This window comes from Dromiciops gliroides, chromosome 2 (genome assembly GCF_019393635.1).
Source record: "Dromiciops gliroides isolate mDroGli1 chromosome 2, mDroGli1.pri, whole genome shotgun sequence".
NCBI lineage: Eukaryota > Metazoa > Chordata > Mammalia > Microbiotheria > Microbiotheriidae > Dromiciops > Dromiciops gliroides.
The window spans coordinates 275,259,984-275,272,668 of record NC_057862.1 but is presented as its reverse complement, the minus strand read 5'-3'; the positions used below and the strand labels follow the sequence as shown (position 1 = coordinate 275,272,668).

The window sequence follows — 12,685 nt, the reverse complement described above, 5'->3', positions numbered from 1 at the left end:
GAGTACACACCCATAAGTTTGGCAGCTGTGGGAATAGTCAGAAGGACATGGTAGGAGCCCTTAGAAACCATGATTGATTGTATATAGAGATGGTCCAATTTCTTAGCTACACAGGGATAGGTTCAAACAATGCAATAAGGTTTTTCATAAATTCATAATCGTAATTACATTAATGTCAGATTGCAAATCAAGCTACTTAGAGGGCTCATGATGAACTAGTTTTGAAAAGGGAAATTTACATGTCACCAAGGAAAGCAAGAAAACTTACATAAATGTCACCAATATTAACTGATATCAAGTCTCCTTGTATTCTAGTGACCCATTCTCAATGTCTATTTAATAAGCACATTTTTGAGTCCCAAATGTCTCACATAGTTATCTGGTCCCTAGATATATTTTCAACAGGACTTTTTTTTTTAGGCCAATGAAGGTTAAGTGACTTGCCCAGGGTCACACAGCTAGTAAGTGTCAAATGGCTGAGGTTGGATTTGAACTCGGGTCCTCCTGAATCCAGAGCCAATGCTTAATCCACTGCACCACCTAGCTACTCCCCTAGATATATTTTCTTGGACAATAGGCTTTACTCTCAGGACAGCTCTGAAGGGGACTCTGCTTCTCTGGTTCCAAATCTAGAGATTCCTAGATAATTCTGCTAGTAACAAGACAATACAATTTGGTACAGTTACTTAAATTTAGTTTTCCAATCTTGAAACTTCAGAGAATTTTGGTTAATATATTCTATTTGCTGTTTCTATCCTTATCTAAATCCTAATATAAAAATCTTTGAGGCAGCTAGGTGGCACAGTGGTTAGAGCACATGCCCTGGAGTCAGGAAGACCTGAGTTCAAATTCGAACTCAGACACTTGACAGGTACTAGCTGTGTGACCCTGGACAAGTCACTTAACCCCTATTGCCTCACCCCCCCAACCCCCCCCCCCAAACAAACAAAAAATCTTTTAAAAATTTATGAGGGTCCAACTGTAAAATGAACTCTCCTGTCTTTTAACATGATCAGACAGATACTTTAAAAATGAGAAAATAATTTCTTTTTGCTTTACTATTAGCAATACAATTTATGTGTAAAATCCTTAATAAATGCTTAATTCAGTTTTGAGAACCTATTACCAAAATACTCAAAGCCTGAATTTCCATGATAGATAAATTTAGAAGCCAATCATACATATCTGTATATAGTTCCTAGAAAAAAACCCAACAATTTAATTCTGTTGCTTTTCTCAAAAGTTACTATTCTATTTATTTATAAAACTTTTACATTACATCTTTGTCTTATTACTTGGCCTAATCATTTCCCCTTTAGGAGGATATCATGCCTATATTATAATTTGACCACAAATACAGATTAAAAATTGCAAGATGTTCATACTTGCATTTTCCAATAATAATTCAGAGATGTTCCAGTATCAATTCTAGTATCTATTCCAGTATCTATTATTTAATACATTGATATAGTACTTCCAAAACTTCTTGATTATAGAAATTTGTTATGAAAGGAAAAAAGAAAGACATAGTTATACCAATGTCATATATCCTAACTGGGGAAAAACTCCCTTAGCTCTCTTTGATTCCAGGTATGAGTTATATGTGATAGCCAATCATGAAGTCACAGAGTGTTAAAGGTAAGGCTCAGGATTAACCAGGTTTTCACAAAGGAAATAGTACAGTGGGGAAATAGAATCATGAAGATCCTACCATGGACAAGGTCAAAGTCATTCCCAAAACTTTTCCCAGTCATAGACATCCACCTTTAACAGTTCCCAGACTTCAGTACATGCCACTTTTTTTTTTTTAACTATTGGGTTCATGACAATACAGACAACTTTCCTCATAACCAAAGCTCAAAGCAATAGTAAATTATGTTCCCAGGAATTTTTACCTTAAATAGCAAAATTTCACTAACCACAATTTAGAGCCTAAATATCTTTCCTGATGTTTCCCTAACAGTTAACTTTTCATTTATCCTTTACTTACAAACTAAAACCACACATATTCTGGGACTTTAGACATATAGTAAATGCCTTATAGAAACAACCATATACATTTTCATAATAGCTAAGATTTTCAAATGAAAATTCACTATTTTATATATTATTATCTGCTTTATAGCAAAATATGCCTCATTAAATATTTAACAGTTTTCAAATATCTGTTTTTTATCATATCGTTTTAAAAGTCCAATTCATACGTAATAGTGTCCAGACTAAAAAGTTGTTTGGTCTAACAATATTCCTGTTACAATGGTCTCTCAATTTTCCCAGTTAAGAGAATTTAGAAATATAATAACAATACAAGCAATATCATGTATTTAAAACATGAACCAAAACTTCAATGACATCAACTATATTTTCAAATTATCCCATATGAAAATCATTGATCTTATCACCTTTAGCATTTTAAAACCACTTTTAAAGTTATCAAGCATGGATCAATTACATTCAATTAAAGAAGTAATAATAATATAGTACTTATCATATGATGATCACTGTGTTAAGTACTTTACAATCATTACATCATGTTGATCTCACAACCACCCTTGGAGGTGGGTACCATTATTATTTTTCTCTTTACATATCAGGAAACTGAAGCAAACAGAGATAATATAACTTGCCTAAAATTACACAGCTAATACATTTCTGCAACTAGAATGTAATTCAAGTTTCCCCATATTTTTACAGCATTTCTTTTTCAACAGCTGTATTTTGGACATGAGATGGGAGGGATTAACAGAATAAGAAGGAGAGGGTCTCTGACAAGAAATCTTTGGTTTAAACAATCTTTTCTCTTTTCATGGCCAGAAATGTTATTAGCACCATCAGGTGGTTGCTGTAAAGTGCAAACCTTTCTTTAACTTTAGTTTTTTTCTTCACTCTGGATTACTTCCAAACTAGCTGCCTTCCTTCACTGTGCTAGAACAATGTGGGATCAACAGTGTCAAAGGCTGTAGAGAGGTCAAGAAGCATAAAGATTCAGAAAAGGTAATTTGATTTGGTAATTAAAAGATCATTACAGACTTTGAAGAGAGCAGAAATCAAACGACAAAGAGTTAAGACAATGAAAAGAAACAAAGTGGAGACACCTGTTATCAACAGAATTCTCAAGTGATTTGGTCAGAAAAAAAAAGAAATATGGGATGAAAGCTAATGGGGATAAATGGATTAAGTGAGGGTCTTTATGAGGATGGAAGAGACTTGGACAGGTTTGTAGACAATAGAGAAGAAGCCATTAGACAGACAATTAAAAATTAATTGATAGAAGGATTGATAAAAGGGACAATCTACTAGAGAAAGAAAAGGGAATAGGATCACTTATGTATATAGGGAGGTTTGTCTTTTCTGATTTTTCTATCTTAAAAATTGAATTTCATTTATTTTATAAATCAGATATAACTTGTCAATCAGGTTGGGTTTTGTTTGTTTGTTAGCCAGTATGCTTATTTAAAGGGCCAACAATAAAGTTAAATTAATTCCTTACATGATCTGTTCCCTTTATTTACACCATCTTTTATTTATTTATTTATTTATTTATTTATTTATTTATTTATTTATTTATTTATTTATTTATTTATTTATTTATTTATTTATTTATTTATTTATTTGTTTATTTATTTACACCATGGCACCATCACTGTAGAGGTTAAAGGGGCTTACAATGTCCTTAATGCCACTTTGTGTTTTTCCTTGTTTCGTGGGTTTCTATAATCAAAGAAGTAATAGTCATTCTGAAAAGAATTTTAATTTTTAATTTTTGTTTTCAGTTCCAAATTATTTTTCTCCTTCCACTCCTGCACACTTTGAGAAGGTAAGAACTATGATCTCCATTTATATATGAAGTCATGTAAAACATTTCCACATTAACCATGTTGTGAAAAACCAAGAAAAATAAAGAGGAAAAAACATGCTTCAATGTGCATTGAGGCCATCAGTTCTCTATCTGGAGGTACATAGCATTTTTCATCATAAATCCTTTGGAAATGTCATGGATCATCAAATTTATCAGAGTTGCTAAGTCACAGTTGATTATCATTATTATATTGATGTTACTATGTACATTGTTCTCATGGTTCTACTCACATCACTTTGTGCCAGTTCATATAAATCTTCCCAAGCTTTTCTGAAATTACCTTCTCTATCATTTTGTATAGCACAATAGTATTCCAACACAATTATATACCACTTATTCAGCCATTCTCCAATAGATGGACAAGCCTCAGTTTCTAATTCTTTGATTCCACAAGGTATCTACTACACATGTTTGTGTACATATGGGTCTTTTTCCTTTTCCTTTGATTATTTTTGAGTATAGAACTAGTAGTGGTATTTATAGTTCAAAGCTATAGTTCCAAATTGTTCTCCACCATGGTTGGACTAATCCATAGTTCCATCTCCACTATATTAGTTTACTAATTTTCCTGCACTTCCTGCCCTGGATTCAGGAGAACCTTAGTTCAAATCTGGTCTCAGACACTTGACACTTCTGTGTGAACCTGGGCAAGTCACTTGACCCTCATTGCTCTGCAAAAAAAAAAAAAAAAAAGGTTTCTTTCCCCTTGAGCTCTTATGACCCTGTAAGTGTAGCCTTTGATAGGCACCCAGGTACTGGTAGAATGAATCAAAAGAGGGAACTACTACCCATCCAGAGTTCCAAGTTCCCCAGAATAGCCATTCACTATGCTGCTTCTGAAGCACAGTTGCTTTCTTCTTATTTAGACCTGTGTTCTTATAAACGGATGACACAGGATAGTATATTCATCCTTTTTCCAGAGTTGCCTATTATGGGTTGGATGATACAAGATGGTACACCTAGTAAAATGGATAGAGGAAAAGACATCTACTCCTGCTTAACTGGGCTCCTTCTGCTAGTCAGAGCACCTGTTTAACCTGTGTTCTTCAACTTTTCCCCAACTGGAAAAATGGCACTCTCTCAGGGCAAGATAACTATCCCTGATAATCAATAGATGTAATCTAAGTCTACCTAGATCAGGTGTCTAATGTCCAAGAAGCAATGTTTATGACAAATCAGTGCTACTCTTTAAGGGATCTCTGGTCCGTGTTTTTTTGGATATAGTCAGGCATAACAATGGCTGTTTTTGTATGTAGTTCCAGATGACCCTCTCCAGTCATTTTTTTTCCCTCCCATCAAAGAGTTGCCTTCAAGGTCTTTGACCTCTCAAATTAGGGCATGCACCTTGGAGAAGCTCAGGTCCCTCTCAACTAGAAGGCTTTCCTTTCCTCTGGGATAATTAAGGCAATTTTTCCAGAAAGTACTTGGGAAATGAAGGGAGTAGTATTTTGGAGAGGTGACTTGCTTTCTAAAACATTGGAGAGATGAAACTTGCTCTATAAGTATAATAGGTATATATTTCCCTAAAAGAAAAAGGAATCTCTTGGCTGACTTGGTAGTAATTCTGAGTCTTTGTATGAGGGGAGGGAGGGAGGGAGAGAGAGAGAGAGAGAGAGAGAGAGAGAGAGAGAGAGAGAGAGAGAGAGAGAGAGAGAGAGAGAGAGAGAGAGAGAATATCTCATTTAGTAAGCAGTGGAGGCCTATGACTCTCAAGAAGGGAATGTGGGGAAATGGGAAGGTAATTAAAAGAATACAGAGTAAGTGGTGTATGCTTTGGTATCAATCTAAATCCTGGAATAGGCTGCATGGCAGAAATTTATAATCTCTTAGTCACTTACTACAGATTATCCTGATACGGGATGGAGAACTATTGATTATACCAGAAGTATCTATGCTGTGTCCCTGATTTTCCTGAAGTCGTTCTTGTTCATTGCCAGCACCTCCCACCAGAAGAAATCTGTGACTATGCTGGAGGTGTCATCATCTGTGCTATGGCTTTGATGTACTGGTACTTCCTTGGTTCATTGTCACCATCTTGCATTAGAACACCCACTGTGAACTGCAAAGATTGGCATCATCCACCACATGGACCAGAATGCTAACAGTTGTGACTTGGTTCTTCTAAAGGGGGTTGGGGGAAAGAAAAGACTAGGATCTTTGGGTTTTGTTCTCTTCTACATCTTTTATTTTTGCTTGTTTTATATTTATATTTTTTGTTTTTTCTCTTTTCCCTCACAGTACTATTTAAGCCAGGAGGGCTGGGTAGTAAAATCCCAATAAGCATTTAAATGGTAGAAGGTCCTTGTGAAGTTCCTTAGGATCTTCCAACCAAGGAGTGTTATGTGATGGGGTCAATATTTCCTTCATGAAGCTTCTTTCCTTCTATTCATAACATGAAGAGGCTTTACCTAAGACAAAACTCACTCCAGAACTATGTTCTCTTCATTCTAATCCTGAGAAGCTCTTTGAAATGTGTAGAAAGAATACCAGTTTAGGAAATCCTGGCCAGGGAGTAGATTTTAGACATGTTTCTCTATATGGTTAAACTTGATTGCCCTATGTGATAGGACTAATGTTTCTTGGACATAGCTTTCTGATCATCTAAGGGCATAAAATGTTCCAGCCATGTGGAGTCCAGGGCCTGCAGATTGGCAGGGTATCTGAAGACCAAAAGAGTAACCATAGGAAGCAGAAAATTGGGGAGAAATGTTTTATAGAGGGTTTATCAGATAAAGTTCTCATATCTAAAATATATAAAGAACTTTGTCAAATTTATAAGCATATGAGTCATTCCCCAACTGATAAATGGTCAAATGATATAAACAGATTGTTTTCTAATCAGGAAATCAAAACAATTTATGGTAATGTGAAAAAATGCTCTAAATCATTATTGATTAGAGAAATGCAAATAAAAACCTTGAGATATTTTACAACTACAAGATTGGCTAAAATGATAGAAGTGAAGAGTGACAAGTGTTGGAGAGGATGTGGAAAATTTTGGACACTAATTCATTGTTGGTAGAATTGCAAACTGATCCAACCATTTTGGAGAGCAGTCTGGAATTATGCCCAAACAATTATTAAACTACCTAAACCCTTTCACCCAGCAATGCTACTGCTTCCAGAGATAATTAGGGAAAGGGGAAAAGAGCTCTCTCTGATGGCAAAGAACTGGAAATTTCAGGGATGCCCATCAATTGGGGAATGGCTGAACAATTTGTGGTACAGGATTGTGATGGAATACTGCTGTGCTGTAGGAAATGATGAGCTCAAGGATTTTAGAAAAAATATGGAAGGACTTTCATGAAATAATGAAGAGTGAAATGAGCAAAACCAAAATAACATTGTTTATAATAACAGCAATATTGTTTTAACAGTGACCTTAAGCAAATAAATTTATAAATACCCAAATTAACTATAAAGAACATATGAAGAAAGATGTTATTTGCATCTAGAGAAGAACTGATAATTTTATGTAGCTATCTATCTAACTATAGATAGATATACACATGCCTCATTTTGATCTAATGGTAGCTGTCTCTAGAGCAGGGGAGGGAGGAAGGAAAAAAAAAAGAAATAAAGATGATAATTTTGTTGTATATTTGAAAGAAATAGCAAGTTGGGCATAGTAGATTTTCAGTTTTATGTGCAATCACCTTTTTATTTACTATATTATGGAAATGATTGTTTTATTCCATAAATGAAAAATAAAAATTTTAAAAAGAATAGCCATGGTTTTCCCCATTCTGCCCTAATGATTAGACAGATTTCCACATGGCAATGAGGGGGACTATATTTTAAAAAGCTAAGTGCCACTCCATACTTGTTGTATATCCTTGCTGTATTAGGGAAAAGTAAACTTCCTTTTGTTAACTATTTATATATGTGTCTTGTTTGGTCCCAACATTGAATTTTAACTGAGAAGGCTGGCCTTAGAGCTATGCCTCTGACACCCAGTGTTAAAACAAAGATCAGAACTGGTTTTAAAAAAACAACAAGGGGGTGCAGCTAGTTGGTGCAGTGGATAAAGCACCAGCCCTGGATTCAGGAGGACCTGAGTTCAAATCCTGCCTCAGCACTTGACACTTACTAGCTGTGTGACCCAGGGCAAGTCACTTGATAGTTATTTTTTTTTTAGTGAGGCAATTGGGGTTAAGTGACTTGCCCAGGGTCACACAGCTAGTAAGTGTTAAGTGTCTGAGGCCCAATTTGAACTCAGGTACTCCTGACTCCAGGGCCGGTGCTCTATCCACTGTGCCACCTAGCTGCCTCTTAGGACAAGTCACTTAACCCTTGTTGCCCCACCCCCCCTAAAGTAAGAAGAAATATCAATATGATTGATGAAATCTTAGGTTTTTATTGCCATCTTCTCAGGACACTGCCTCCTTTTTCCTCTTCCTTCTCCTCTTCTTCTGTCTTCTCCCACTGTTAAATGGAAACCAGATAACGAAGAAGACATTTAAGAGGAAATGAAAGGGAAAGCTAAGCTTGAAGAGGAGAAAAAAGATGAAGAAAAAGAAGACCCTAAAGGAATTCCTGAATTTTGAGTGACTTAAAAAAAATGTTGACCTATTCAGTGATATGGTTCAGGAATATAACGAAGCTATTGAAAGATATTAAAAAGAAGTTTTCCAATACTGGCCAACTTATAAACTCTATGTGAAAATTCCACTTTGAATCCAATGAATATTTCATGAATAAGATGTTGACAAAGGCATAGCATATGGAATCAGAACCAGATGATTCAGATAGCTTCTCCTTTGATGGACCAGAATTTATGAGTTGTATGAGGTACAACCTGACATGGGTACATTGGAGAAAAAAGAAAAAAAAATGTCTCTTTGAAAACTACAGTATTAAGAAGAAGCAGAAACAAGGGCTGTAATGAAAACAGTTTTCAAGTATTCTCTCATCAACTTTTTCTAATACTGAAATTCGTGAAAGTGGAGCCCTGGATCATGATGTAGAAGCTATCCTTGTCGCCAGATTTGAAACTGGTCACATTTAAGTGCATGTATCATCCCAAGATCAGTATTATACTTCTCAGGAAAAGTGATAATGATGATTATGATAAAGAAGTTGAAAAGGCTATGAGGAAGATGGGAAAGAAGTTGAGTAAAAGAATCCATAATATGATTGAAAGAAAGACCCAACAGAGAATAAGCATCAATGAAGAAGTTTGTATATGGCCTTAAGGATTACCTTCACTGGTAATAGCTTAAAAAATTTGGTTACTTCCAGCCTTGTGTGTTTTTTTTTTCCGAAGAATCAGGCGAACGATTTTTGTTTTAAAAAGAGAGAGAAAATAAAAAATGAACATTTAAGAACCAGTCCAAACTATAGATTTATTCTACTTACTATTTTAATAGTATAGTGTTTTTCCAGATATGTAGAATGCAGTGAATCTCCTAAAACATGTTCATTGTTACATAATTTGGTTCTTGTGAAGTCTTTTGTCAGGTAGTTATTAGATTGCAGCTGTGAAAATTATCCAAACTGTTAATTGAAACCAATATTTATTTTAAAAAAAGAAATCCTTCTGGAGAACCAAGCAAAATATTTTTTCAGCTCAGTAGTTGAATGGCTTTAAGTATACTTGCACCAGCTATGCCTTAATTACTTTGTTATAGAAGTGCAATGATGTACTAAAAGAAGACAATGCATTTTGAAATTTTATTTGAGAAGAGACTAGTATTCAGTGAAGAATTTCCAATAAGACCACATCTAATATTTCTGTCTCCTTCTTTACAGATTTTTGTATTGTAATATGACATAATGATCTCCAAAGAAACTTAGTCATGCCATTGCTTATTGTTTACCATTGGAGTGTGAATATATAGTATTTTCAGAAGTTGGCATCCTTTTGTTTTTTGTATCCATGTACATTCAAACTTAAAATATCTTTCTTTTTCTTAGTGGTAATGTGGTATATCTTCACTGAAAATTATCACTTATGCTACCTGATAAGCTCATTTCAAGTTCTTTTACTGAAGTTTTAAAATAGATTACAAAGTACAATTCTTGCAGGATAATGTCTTAATGTGACACATTTTGAAACCTATCTTAATAGATGTAATGAATAAACATTATTTGGAAGAAGGGACCAGTCTTTAAAAGTTCTGCATCTACTAATGTGCAAGTCTGAATGAATGATATTTTAAATTAAATAACCTTTTGAAGATCATTATTGTTCATGTTAAATCTATTATATGATTGGGATAGAACTAGATAGAGAACAAAATTTCTTGTTTTTATCCCAATTCTCATTGCTTAATATGTATATTTGTTATTATTTGTTCATATTAATATTTAAATGGGCATATTACATATTATATATCACACATATTTTATTATATATTATAAAACAGTTTATTATACTCAGAAGAGTGTTGAGGCACATTATGTTAAAGTATATACAAATTATTCATGGTCATTAGAAAGTTAGAAGTTTTAACTTTTATTATATATGTTATATTTGGCACCTTGTTTGAATAACAGTTATAATTTTCAGACTGGAAAGCCAATGGTTAATACCTCTTTCTCAAATTTGTACAGGAGAGATTTTCATTACAGATCTTTGTGTGGTTTCTACTGGAATTAGTACTATGGGTCATATGAAAGCATCCAGGAATTCTGGAATGGATTCCTTTTTCAGGGAAGCTTCATGAAAGCTGGGAAAATAAGGGCCACACTAAAATATCCCAGGTTAATTACTGCTATTCTACTACTACTACTACAACAGGTGGAGAAGGGTTGAGTTATTTGAAAGATTGATGGTGAAGTTGATAGTGTCCATTGGTGAATTACAAAAATAAAAGGAAAGACCATGAATTTAAGATAATTATATTTGTTTAATTCTTAGAGGTGATATAAGTAATTGTGCTCCCTTCCCCATTATAGTTTGACATGCAGAAAATATTTAGTATTTGCATTGTCTCATACATTTTTCACTTTAGAAAACTGTATTGGGGCAGCTAGGTGGCACAGTGGATAAAGCACCAGTCCTGGATTCAGGAGGACCTGAGTTCAAATCCAGCCTCAGACACTTGATACTTACTAGCTGTGTGACCCTGGCCAAGTCACTTAACCCTCATTGCCCTGCAAAAAAAAAAAAGAAAGAAAAAAAGAAAAGAAAATTGTATTACAATTTTTAGAAATTCTTAACTGAACACACTGAATTACTCTATGAAAATTTGCCATGGAAAAATCTTTGTGTTGATCTTTTCTTATTTGTACTTTGTTATTTTTACTGTCAAGTTAATTTTGGTGATTTAAATTTGATCTAATTTTCCTCTGCGCCCTATCTTTTGAATTTTTCTTTCCTTCCTGTTTTTCAATAGGTAGAATCTCATTTGAGCAAACTAAGTAATATTAAAATTGTTGCTTTATGTAACCCTTTTTGAAATAAAAACTTATTGCTAAAATGGAGGATTAGAAGGTTGTTTACTTTTAGTTACATGAAGCAATTGTTGGGTATATGCCACATTTGCATTATGACCAAATGGAGGGAGTATTATAAAAGAAAATTTCCTAAACTCATGGAACCTAAGAAGATATATAATGTAATTCTCTTCTGCTGAAACTATATCTAAATATATTCAAAGATTATTCTTAATAAATGTTGACATTTTTTCAGAAAACAAAGCAAGAAGAAAGGGAAGAATGAGAAAAATATTAAATTAAATGGAAACAACTAAAACTTGGACTATTTAAACCTAATGAATCTCCCTTTCTTCTTGCTAGAAAATACATAACAACAAAATTAATAACTCAAATGAAATGGATAATTGTTTATAAAGCTATGAAATATCCAGGTTAATGAACAAGTACTTTTTAAAAAGCATGAACAGATCTAGTTAATTGGATGAACTAAATGAATAGTCATTAATGGTTCCATCCTTACTTGGAAAAAGGTTCCTAGTGAACCACTTCAAAGATTCTTGCTTTGATGCTTTGCTGTTTAGCATTTTTGTCTATGACCTAGATAAAAATAGTGAAATGCTTATGGAATTTATAAGTTACACAAAGCAATGATACCAGAATTGACATCCAAAAAGATTTTAAAATTCAAGGACTAATCTAATAAAATTAAAGTTAACAGTAACAAATATAAAGTCTTATAGTTGGGTTCAAGAAATCTACTTCACAAGTACAAGATAGGTGAGGTATAATTAGAGAGAAGTTTGACAAATATATAGAGTTTTTTTTTTTTACTACAGTCTTGGTGTGGCTCAACAGTGTGATATGGTAGACCCTTTAAAAAAACTATGATTTTGAACTGCATTGAGAGTCATAGTTTTGATGACTGAAGCCAAGATGGCAGAAGGAGAGAAAGCATTTTTGCCCTAGTTCCCCAGCATACCTTCTGCACAACAACCTAGAAAACATGCTAAAATGAATTTTGAATGAGAAAGTCAGGAACAATGTCACAGTAAGATATTTCTCCAGCCCAGGACAGATTAGAGAAACATGGAGACATCTGTAGACACTAGCCTTGGGGCTAGCCAGGAGTTGTGGCAATAGCTGTGCCAGTGGTAGGGAACATTTCAGTACCCAGGGATGGTAGGTGTCTTAGACAGAACACGAGGACAGGAAGCACCACCAGAGAAAGAGAACCCAGGAGATCCCTGACCTAGTACTGAGAGCAAGAAGGAATTCCATCTGGCAGCAATCTTGCCCATTACCCACTTCCAGGTCACAGATCCAAAGTAAAGAGGAATTGTTATGAGCACATCCAGGGCCCAATTGAATACTGACCTCAGAATAAATTCCAGAAACTTAACTATGCAACTCTGAGCCTAGTAGCAGAGTACTGACTCAGTTCTA

The 12,685-nt window shown here is 34.3% G+C and overlaps 1 pseudogene; it reads left to right on the top strand.

Moving 5' to 3' along the window:
* Window positions 1–4,622: 4,622 nt before the first annotated feature.
* On the top strand, window positions 4,623–8,978 carry LOC122738718 (annotated as a pseudogene).
* The last annotated feature ends 3,707 nt before the right edge of the window (window positions 8,979–12,685 follow it).